At 41.1% G+C, this 12269-nt stretch overlaps 1 protein-coding gene across 1 annotated transcript in view; it reads right to left on the bottom strand.

The window, feature by feature from the left end:
* KCNQ5 (potassium voltage-gated channel subfamily Q member 5) overlaps positions 1-12269 on the bottom strand; it is a 536412-nt gene that overhangs the window by 286310 nt on the left and 237833 nt on the right. The window lies entirely within an intron of this gene.

Below are 12269 nucleotides of genomic sequence, written 5' to 3'. Positions count from 1 at the left end.
GCTTTCTTAATTCGTCATGGAGCTGTAGTTTTGCAAAGGAAACATGTTTCTTTAATTGTTCAAACCAATGAAAGCACTGCAAGCAGAATACAAGATAAACTAGGACCATATCTACAGCTAGTATCAATTGCTACCATTTACACCAGCTGACAATCTGGCCCTTTATATATTTAGATGTGTCAGAGGCATGATGCAATTTAGGACAAGGTTAAGAATATCTTTCCTACACATAGCAGATTTCCTTATAATTAATGTTACCTTTATAATGATGTTAATTCTGTTAATCTTAGCAATCCTTTTCTATAGGTGGGATTTATAAGCTAAAAAATTACTTAGCTAAATCACAGTTATTAAAATATTGAATTGGAAATTTGGGAAAAACACAGACCCCAAAGGATTTTATTGGTAAACCAAGTTACCATGTTATCTAGGAAGAAAGGCCTTTCTTATTCCCTTTATATTGCCTTGTTTTTTAGCAATATCTTCCATTCTGCTTACATAGCTAAGTTCAAAATTGTGTGCAGGGGATGGCTGAGGGGGAGAGAGAAAACGTTGAATCGTAGAAGAGTCTGGCACTCCAGCTCTATGAGCCTAGGATACCTGCAATCATTTCAGCCTCTGCCAGCATGACTCACTTGATTTGCTCAATCTGTTTCTCTGGTCATTCACATTAAACTAAAAAGAGCTGTGCTGGCTTTGAACTAAACAAATTGAGCTCTTACACTGATGAGCTCACCAGAAAAGCTCTCCAAGCCAGTAAACTTCAATGCTTTGCACAGAGATATTATAAGGCCATTCTTAAAATGTCTCATTTGCCACTCTAGAACAACAAATTGAGTGGAAATCCTGCGCACTTCTCTTTGGACATAGACAAAGCTTTGGCATCTAACACGGAAGACAAGTGGTTTTATGATACTTAATATGAAAAATTAAGCAGAAAAGGACTGTTCCAATCTGATCAAAAGAAAATGTGGGGTTTTTTTGAGATACGTTATGATGTGAGCCAAGCATGTGAGGTCAGACGCTGCTCAATAGGATAGGGATTGCTGGAGAGCAGAATCAGATATTTCACTATTTGAACTGTAAATTTGGGATTATTAGTCTGCTCTTGCTTAGGTTAAATTTGCCATTTTAATTTATATTTTTGAGACCCTCTGAGAAAAAAAACCATCCATATACATAGTAAGAAACACCAATTTACATGAGTAAAGTAGATTGTATATAGTCAAGAGACCAAGATTTTTAAAAATACTAGGTGACTCAGTTTTGGGGTCCTCAACTTGTGATATGTTGAAGGGCTCTGATTTTCAGAAAAGCACTGAACATGTAAATGCTGAAAATCAGACCCAATAAGGAATTTCAAGTTCATCACCCCTAAAATGAAGCATCCATTATTTCTGTACACATAGCTACACATATACTACTAAAAAAACCAGGAGTACTTCTTGAGCAGATGGTGTAGTTTCTTTTAGTAATCCTCAGTGGGATCAGAGGATAACAGCCTGTACAACGGCTGAGCAGCCTCTTGTTCATATTGCAACTTATTCATGATGACAACAGCACCTCCTTTGTCAGCCTTTTTGATTATGATGTCAGAGTTGTTCCTGAGGCTGTTGATGGCGTTGTGTTCAGCACAGCTGAGGTTATGGGGCAAGTGATGCTGCTTTTCCACAATTTCAGCCCGTGCACGTCGACGGAAGAAAACTATGTAGAAGTCCAGTCTGTTGTTTCGACCTTCAGGAGGAGTCCAAGCAGAATCCTTCTTTTTGTAGTGTTGGTAGGAAGGATTCTGTGGGTTAGTATGTTGTTCAGAGGTGTGTTGGAAATATTCTTTGAGTCAGAGACATCAGAAGTACGATTCTAGGTCACCACAGAACTGTATCATGTTCATGGGCCTGGAGGGACAAAAGGAGAGGCCTCAAGATAGGACAGACTCTTCTGCCAGGCTAAGAGTATAGCTGGAAAGATTAACAATATTGTTGGGTGAGTTAAGGGAACTACTGTTGTGGCTCCTTGTGGCATGTAGCAGCTTAGATAATTTAGTGTCCTTTTTCCTTTGTAAAGAAGCAAAGTTTGCATTGTAAATGGATTGTCTAGTTTTTGTAAAATCTATCCATGAGGAAGTTTGTGTGGAAGGTTGGTTTTTTTATGAGAGTATCCAGTTTTGAGAGCTCATTCTTAATCTTTCCCCGTTTGTTGTAGAGGATGTTGATCCGGTGGTTTCGCAGTTTCTTTGAGAGCGTGTGGCACAATCTCTCAGCATAGTCTGTGTGGTATGTAGATTGTAATGGATTTTTTACCTTCAGTCCTTTTGGTAGAATGTCCATCTGTTTGCATTTGGAAAGGATGATGATGTCTGTCTGTATCTGTACGAGTTTTTTCATGAAGTTGATGGATTTCCATTCCATATGGCTACATTCAGTGCCTTGCATAATGACAGGTTTCAGAGTAGTAGTCGTGTTAGTCTGTATCCACAAAAAGATACAGAAACAGAAAAGATACTCTGAAACCTGTCATATATTACTAAAATTACCAGCTGAGCTGTGTCAGAGAACAGAGATGTCCATTACAATGTTTTGGCTTATCTGCTTATATTTCAGTACAGACAAGTTATCTGACCCACCTCAGTGGTATACTTAGAATGTATGTGTTTTACATTTGTAACTCTTAGTATTTTCTTAAAGAAGGAGGTCAGCCAGTTCCCGCAGTTTGAAAATTAACTTCAATGCTCTACTGGTAACAGCCATAATTGAAAGTGCCAGCAATAAAGATTTCAGTAAAGTTTATTTGTGTGATCTCTCTCTCTATGTAATATATAAATTAAATTAATACGTATACATTTAGAAGAGTGTTATCTTGCTAGTATCCTCCTATTGGTGGCATTGTTTTTACCCTTACAATTATAAAAGACAAGAAAATGAGACTTTGATTGAAAAATAGTATTTCTACCTTTAGTGAGATTTGTGGTAAAGAGATAAATTAGAACTTTTAAGAGAAAAGGTCACCTTTGAATACAATACATGCTATTAATTCAGTAATGAGAAGCTGCTAGTTCTTAACTGTGTGTTTTTGTGGTGTAACAAATGGCTCCAGACAACTAAGGATAGGAGGTGGGCTGTGGGGGGGGGGGGAGCCGCAGGAAGAGGTGTGCTAAATATTCCTGCTGAATTTAAACACAAGAGTAAAGATTCCTGTTTGTTTGCATAATTTTTCAGTGATGCTGTCCCAACTGGCTATTTGCTCCAAGTTGGGGCACAGCTGTGACCGTAACTAATCAGAAAATGGCTTTGCACAAACACCGTACTCAAATTGTACTATAGTAGGAGTTATGCATGTGAATCACAGGGATAACAGATTCCTACGAAGGGATATCAGGAACAATTTGATATTGTGGCCACCCTACAGGGCTGGTTTTCCAGCTCTTTTTCTTACCTCAACTTCTGAATTAAAGTGGCGAATTTACTCTTCTGCTCTGCTCTTCCAGAAAACCCTGCGCATGTAGTGGGGAGGGGGAGAATCTTGTTTTGCATAAATGACCTATAAAATAGGTGGACTCCCTAATGGTGTTCCCTCTTCATTCATCATTAATTCTAATCTAATTTACTACCATAATGAAAATTCTAGTGATAATCTTAATGAATTTTCTCTGCAATGCCTGAGGCTACACAATGCTCTACAATAATATGAAATAACATGTTCAATAGAATCTCACAAATCAAGCTGTCAATGAATACAATATTACAAATTACTTAATGAGACACCACTGAAAACACATCCAGTTTGTTTTAGACTGTTATTTAAAAGCCAAGAGCAAATTCACCTCCTAGACATCAGAAGTCAATGTATTAGAGAAAAGGGAATATAATACAGGAGACCTGGCCAATGAGTCACTCTAACTTTGGGAATAAAGAAAGCATAAAAGGCAAGCAGGTCACTCTGGATATGATCCATAATGAAATCAGGAGTCAAACGGTATAAAGCCTTAAATGTTAGGAGTAAAATTTTAAAGCCAGTTCTTTATTTCACAGGCAGATGGCATTAACTGAGACTAAAAATAGGGCAATATGATCATATTTTTGTGTCTGGGGCTTTCAAACTGACATCTGAAACCTATTAGTCAATTAGTTAGATGGGTCTGTTAAAAGGCCATTATAACTTTATAGTTTCACAGCTGAGAAAACATAAAAACAAAAACCATTTTCTACATCAAGTAGCAAAATAAAGTACCCAATTCAGCAGTATTTCTTAGATTATAATTTGATGTTTTTACTGCAGCTGGAAAATGATATAAAGTTAAAGTGAACTTGGAATCTGATTAAAATACCAAGATTCCTGGCTACCCTTACACATTCCACTTAACAACTATCAAACTAAAATAGCATCTCTGGAACCTTCTTTGAGTTACATGTTAATGGAAGTTACACTTACAACACTGAGGGAAAATATAGCTCAGTTTGGTTTTGAGCTAATTAACCATAATGATGCTACAAGTCCAGTTGGGCAAACCGATTCAGAGATAAGGAGATCTGCCTTGAAACCTTCCTTCTGTCATTCAACTCTGTATTGTTGTTGTACACTTTCTAAAGCAGTGGTAGAACAAAAAGAATACTGCAAGAAAACTGATGCTTAAGCTTTGCTTTGAAATAAAATGACGAAGCTGTCAACTTTGCTGAAGATGTGGTTCACAAAAATTATAAACTCAAGCTATATCTTGATGATTTAGTCTTGTTTGCTAAGAGGAGGAGAAACAAAGTCTTAAGGTACTGGGTCTGGAATGAACATTGTTGTTTCCTACAAGATTATTTAGACCTGGGCTTCATCTTCATTAAGGCAGAGCAAGTCACTGGGGTCAATACCCACCTGCTGAAGTGAAGAAAAAAATTGACAGAGCCAGAAGAGTTGCCAGAAGTCACCTACTACAGGACAGGCCCAACAAAGATAATAACAGAACACCACAAGCCGTCTCCTTCAGCCCCCAACTAAAACCTCTCCAATGCATCATCAAGGATCTACATCCTGAAGGACAACCCATCACTTTCACAAATCTTGGGAGACAGGCCAGTCCTTGTCTATAGACAGCCCCCCAAGCGGAAGCAAATACTCACAGCCACCACACAACAGAACCACTAACCCAGGAACCTATCCTTGCAACAAAGCCCATTGCCAACTGTGCCCACATATCTATTCAGGGGACACCATCATAGGGCCTAATCACATCAGCCACACTATCAGAGGCTCGTTCACCTGCACATCTACCAATGTGATATATGCCATCATGTGCCAACAATTCCCCTCTGCCATGTATATTGGTCAGACTGGACAGTCTCTACGTAAAATAATAAATGGACACAAATCAGATGTCAAGAATTATAACATTCATAAACCAGTCGGAGAACACTTCAATCTCTCTGGTCACTCGATTACAGACCTAAAGGTCACAATATTACAACAAAAAGACTTCAAAAACAGACTCCAACGAGAGACTGCTGAATTGGAATTAATTTGCAAAGTGGATACAATTAACTTAGGCTTGAATAGAGACTGGGAGTGGATGTGTCATTACACAAAATAAAACTATTTCCCCATGTTTATTCCCCCGCCCCCCACCGCTCCTCAGACGTTCCTGTTAACTGCTGGCAATGGCCCACCTTGATTATCTGTATAAAAGGTTTTCTTTCCCCTCCCCTCCCCCCCGCTCTCCTGCTGGTAATAGCTCATCTTAAGTAATCACTCTCCTTACAATGTGTATGATAACACCCATTTTTTCATGTTCTGTGTGTATATAAATCTCCTCACTGTATTTTCCACTGAATGCATCTGATTAAGTGAGCTGCGGCTCACGAAAACTTATGCTCAAATAAATTGGTTAGTCTCTAAGGTGCCACTAGTACACCTTTTCTTTTTGCGAATACAAACTAACACGGTTGCTACTCTGAAATCTGCTTCCTGAGGATATGTCCTAGGTACATTACTGCCTAGGAACTGATGGCTTTTGCTTTTGAGTCTTCATATTTGTGTATTTAGGGGCTGATCCACTGCTTGCTCAAGTCAATGGGAGTCTTCCTATTGACTTCAATGGACTTTGGATCAGGCCCTTTGTTAGGGCTATTTATTTGCTGCAGCATACAGTCTATTCAGATGATATTCTTTCATGTGTTTCCAAAACTGTGGGTATGATTCAATCCGTGTAATGTATTTGACCTTCTGTTGCTCAAAATACTGTCCACCTGCTGGATGTTGCCACAGCATCTGACTTAACATTGAAGTATTTTGGTGGGAGGCCAGTCTGTAGCAAACAGTCCATCTGGCCACGCTGTACTTGGTGGAGAATGCTGGGTCAGTTCTGGGAACTTACTGTTGTTTTTTAAGGCAGTGGTTCTCAAAGCCAGTCCGCCGCTTGTTCAGGGAAAGCCCCTGATGGGTCGGACCGGTTTGTTTACCTGCTGCATCCGCAGGTTTGGCTGATCACGGCTCCCACTGGCTGCGGTTCGCAGCTCCAGGCCAATGGGGGCTGCGGGAAGCAGTGCAGGCCAAGGGACGTGCCAGCTGCCATTCCCACAGGCCCCATTGGCTTGGAGCGGCGAACCACGGCCAGTGGGAGCCGTGATTGGCCAAACCTGCAGACGTGGCAGGTAAACAAACCGGTCTGGCCCGCCAGGGGCTTTCCCTGAACAAGCCGGCGGACCGGCTTTGAGAACCACTGATTTAAGGTATTTCTTGTCTTATAGAATTCATATGCACAGGTCCAAATAAGTTATTTTTTGCTATAATTTATTATGTATTCCAAAAAATACTCATCTCCCCAACACCTGGGCATCATTGCATGAATTAAAAGTGCATCAATTTTGCCAAGGATGAGGAACAAAACAGCCATCCCTTTCCCAACAGATTAGAGCTGCTTACTTGTGTAGAACCCAAGTTGAAGAAATTTGTTTCCTAGAACACAAAATATCTTGTTCATTCGGTTCTTGTTTAAGATTTGGTCGCACTAAAATCTTCACAGAACTCCGAAGAATCACAGCATCGCTTTCACTTCCACTGGCTGCTTGCTCCTCTTTTTAGATTTATGCTCGACTTCTAGGTCAGAGCCGAAACAATTTCTTTCCAGATTTTAGAAAGAGTAAAATTACAGTAATCTAATTGCATTACTACCTCACTGAGAAATTGTGCCTTTTTTGCAGGAATTCAAAGGTAATATATTGAAGTTATTTTAAATATGTTCATTTGAGTTCTCTTTTTCCTTCACGTTCTCCTAGTTTTGCAAGGCGTGGTAGCAGCTGGTCATTAAAATAGCGAAGCTGCTACGAAACAATGTATAAAAACATGACTTGGAATGTCTGCATTCCGAAAAAAAAGTATAGGTACTGGCAGCCTCTGATGAATTATAAATTAAAAAGATATTGATATTTCTATTTCGGTAATCTAGAGAGGAGCGATTCGCTACACCCAAAGCTATTTAAAAGAAATGATGTTCTAAACCAAATAAATAAATCATCAGTGTAACTGTAACTATGCTAAACGACATAACAAAGCTAAATACTTTTAACAATCACATTGCTATAGCCCAATTTATGGTTTAGTGATACCTATTTAACAGAAGCTCTGTTTTTATTACGTTACCTACAGTAAAGCTGTATTTGGCCTTTCAACTAACTATCCCAGTAGTGTACACTAATAGCTCCCAATTTTTCTTCCTTTATGACAACTTAACTGCATCTATTATGTCCTAACATCCATTTCCCTGGTGCTCATAATGTATGTACAATCAGCCCCTGTGTATCTGACAGCAGTTCTCATACTCTCCTGGACAAAGAGAGAATATATTTTTTAAGGTTGTTACAAAAACAGCCTTCCTCAACATGTCTAGGCATAAGACTGTTTGTTCCTTTCAAATCCATAGAAGAAAAAATACATGTTCTGCTACTATAAAGTGTACAGGTTGCTGAATTATACTCATTTAACTTACTAACTACAAATGAACAAGGAACATATTTGCTCAGCTTATTAGGACTGGTGATATACAAAGCTGTTAGACTCTAAGGAGAGCCAACTACTCCCACTCACTGTGAAATTCTATTCTAATTAACACACTAAACAAACAACAAGCTATGCCACAGAGTTGACTTTCCTTAATTACAACTGCTGGCCATGTGATTGTTACAGCACATCGTCATCTTTTGAGGAAAGGTCTCGTTTAGTTAAAATTAGAAAACAATGACAATGTACATAACATTTAAAATCATACAAAAATAATTCTACAATATGTAGAACACCAACCTACACTACCTTCTACAGCAGCTTACAGTTACATTTTTATTTTGACTGCTTGTACAATACTTTTAGAATTATATGTGAAATTATACACACACAAATCATTTTGCAAAGTCAAGCACTCAAAAGTTAGGAAATGCTGGAATGAAGGTTGCCTGTGCAATCATACTTCAATCCTCTTTTGTGTGTGCATTATGGTACATGATCACATACTATTTTTTCCACAGGATCCCTGCTTTAATCAGGGCTCAGGAAAGATGATGCTCACTTAATGATCAGCTGTTCAATATTTTGGTTTCTTCCCATGGTTCAGTGTGTGGCCCCAAGCCATCTTTACTGCACAGTACTCAAACGCTGCTCTGAAGACAGAATTATTAGTTTCATCATGGGCTTTTCTATGGCTGTCATCACTAGAGTATCTGAGTGCTTCATAAACATTAGAATCATAGAATATCAGGGTTGGAAGGGACCTCAGGAGGTCATCTAGTCCAACCCCCGCTCAAAGCAGGACCAATCCCCAACTAAATCATCCCAGCCAGGGCTTTGTCAAGCCTGACCTTAAAAACATCTAAGGAAGGAGATTCTACCACCTCCCTAGGTAACACATCCCAATGCTTCACCACCCTCCTAGCGAAAAAGTTTTTTCCGAATATCCAACTTAAACCTCCCCCACTGCAACTTGAGACCATTACTCCTAGTTCTGTCATCTGCTACCACTGAGAACAGTCTAGATCCGTCCTCTTTGGAACCCCCTTTCAGGTAGTTGAAAGCAGCTATCAAATCCCCCCTCATTCTTCTCTTCCGCAGACTAAACAATCCCAGTTCCCTCAGCCTCTCCTCATAATTCGTGTGTTCCAGTCCCCTAATCATTTTTGTTGCCCTCTGCTGGACGTTTTCCAATTTTTCCACATCCTTCTTGTAGTGTGGGGCCCAAAACTGGACACAGTACTCCAGATGAGGCCTCACCAAGGTCGAATAGAGGGGAATGATCACGTCCCTCGATCTGCTGGCAATGCCCCTACGTACACATCCCAAAATGCCATTGGTCTTCTTGGCAACAAGGGCACACTGTTGACTCATATCCAGCTTCTCATCCACTGTAACCCCTAGGTCCTTTTCTGCAGAACTGCTGCCGAGCCATTCGGTCCCTAGTCTGTAGCGGTGCATGGGATTCTTCCGTCCTAAGTGCAGGACTCTGCACTTGTCCTTGTTGAACCTCATCAGATTTCTTTTGGCCCAATCCTCTAATTTGTCTAGGTCCCTCTGTATCCTATCCCTACCCTCCAGCGTATCTACCTCTCCTCCCAGTTTAGTGTCATCTGCAAACTTGCTGAGGGTGCAATCCACACCATCCTCCAGATCATTAATGAAGATATTTTACAAAACCAGCCCCAGGACCAACCCTTGGGGCACTCCACTCCACTGCCAACTAGACATGGAGCCATTGATCACTACCCATTGAGCCAGACAATCTAGCCAGCTTTCTCTCCACCTTATAGTCCATTCATCCAGCCCATACTTCTTTAACTTGCTAGGCAAGAATACTGTGGGAGACTGTGTCAAAAGCTTTGCTAAAGTCAAGGAACAACACGTCCACTGCTTTCCCCTCATCCACAGAGCCAGTTAATCTCATCATAGAAGGCAATTAGATTAATCAGGCATGACCTTCCCTTGGTGAATCTATGCTATCACTTTCCTCTCCTCTAAGTGCTTCAGAATTGATTCCTTGAGGACCTGTTCCATGATTTTTCCAGGCACTGAGGTGAGGCTGACTGGCCTGTAGTTCCCAGGATCCTCCTTCTTCCCTTTTTTAAAGATTGGCACTACATTAGCCTTTTTCCAGTCGTCCGGGACCTCCCCCGATCACCATGAGTTTTCAAAGATAATGGCCAACGGCTCTGCAATCACATCCGCCAACTCCTTTCGCACTCTCAGATGCAGCGCATCTGGACCCATGGACTTGTGCTTGTGAAGCTTTTCTAAATAGTCCCGAATCACTTCTTTCTCCACAGAGGGCTGGTCACCTCCTCCCCATGCTGTGCTGCCCAGTGCAGCAGTCTGGAGCTGACCTTGGTCGTGAAGACAGAGGCAAAAAAAGCATTGAGTACATTAGCTTTTTCCACATCCTCTGTCACTAGGTTGCCTCCCTCATTCAGTAAGGTGCCCACACTTTTCTTGACTTTCTTCTTGTTGCTAACATACCTGAAGAAACCCTTCTTGTTACTCTTAACATCTCTTGCTAGCTGCAACTCCAGGTGTGATTTGGCCTTCCCGATTTCACTCCTGCATACCGGAGCAATATTTTTATACTCATCCCTGGTCATTTGTCCAATCCTCCATTTCTTGTAAGCTTTTTTTTTGTGTTTAAGATCAGCAAGGATTTCACTGTTAAAGCCAAGCTGGTTACCTGCCATATTTACTGTTCTTTCTACACATCGGGATGTTTTGTCCCTGTAACCTCAATAAGGATTCTTTAAAATACCGCCAGCTCTCCTGGACTCCTTTCCCTCTCATGTTATTCTCCCAGAGGATCCTGCCCATCAGTTCTCTGAGGTTGTCCAAGTCTGCTTTTCTGAAGTCCAGGGTCCGTATTCTGCTGCTCTCCTTTCTTCCTTGTGTTAGGACCCTGAACTTGACCATCTCATGGTCACTGCCTCCCAGGTTCCCATCCACTTTTGCTTCCCCTACTAATTCTTTCCGGTTTGTGAGCAGCAGGTCAAGAAGAGCTCTGCCCCTAGTTGGTTCCTCCAGCACTTGCACCAGGAAATTGTCCCCTACACTTTTCAAAAACTTCCTGGATTGTCTGTGTACCCCTGTATTGCTCTCCCAGCAGACAACAGGATGATTAAGGTCTCCCATGAGAACCAGGGCCTGCGATCTACTAAAAATCCTTACAGTGAAATCCTTACAGTGAAATCCTTGCGATCTATTAGTTGCCGGAAGAAAGCCTCGTCCACCTCATCCCCCTGGTCCGGTGGTCTATAGCAAAAAGAAAAAGAGTACTTGTGGCACCTTACAGACTAACGAATTTATTTGAGCATAAGCTTTCGTGAGCTACAGCTCACTTCATCGGATGCATACTGTGGAAAGTGCAGAAGATCTTTTTATACACACAAAGCATGAAAAAATACCTCCCCCCACTCCACTCTCCTGCTGTTAATAGCTTATCTAAAGTGACCACTCTCCTTACAATGTGCATCAAGGTGGGCCATTTCCAGCACAAATCCAGGGTTTAACAAGAGCGTCTGGGGGGGGGGTAGGAAAAACAAGGGGAAATAGGTTACCTTGCATAATGACTTAGCCACTCCCAGTCTCTATTCAAGCCTAAGTTAATTGTATCCAATTTGCAAATGAATTCCAATTCAACAGTTTCTCGCTGGAGTCTGGATTTGAAGTTCTTTTGTTGTAATATTGCAACTTTCACGTCTTTAATCACGTGACCAGAGAGATTGAAGTGTTCTCCGACTGGTTTATGAATCTTATAATTCTTGATATCTGATTTGTATCCATTTATTCTTTTAAGTAGAGACTATCCAGTTTGACCAATGTACATGGCAGAGAGGCATTGCTGGCACATGATGGCATATATCACATCGGTGGATGTGCAGGTGAACGAGCCTCTGATAGCGTGGCTGATGTTATTAGGCCCTGTGATGGTGTCCCCTGAATAGATATGTGGGCACAGTTGGCAACGGGCTTTGTTGCAAGGATAGGTTCCTGGGTTAGTGGTTCTGTTGTGTGGTTGCTGGTGAGTATTTGCTTCAGGGTGGAGGGCTGTCTGTAGGCAAGGACTGGCCTGTCTCCCAAGATTTGTGAGAGTGTTGGGTCATCCTTCAGGATAGGTTGTAGATCCTTAATAATGCGTTGGAGGGGTTTTAGTTGGGGGCTGAAGGTGACGGCTAGTGGCGTTCTGTTATTTTCTTTGTTAGGCCTGTCCTGTAGTAGGTGACTTCTGGCAACTCTTCTGGCTCTATCAATCTGTTTCTTCACTTCCACAG

This window comes from Lepidochelys olivacea (genome assembly GCF_965140295.1).
Source record: "Lepidochelys olivacea isolate rLepOli2 genome assembly, chromosome: 3".
Classification (NCBI taxonomy): Eukaryota; Metazoa; Chordata; order Testudines; family Cheloniidae; genus Lepidochelys; species Lepidochelys olivacea.
This window is presented reverse-complemented; position numbering and strand designations above follow the sequence as displayed.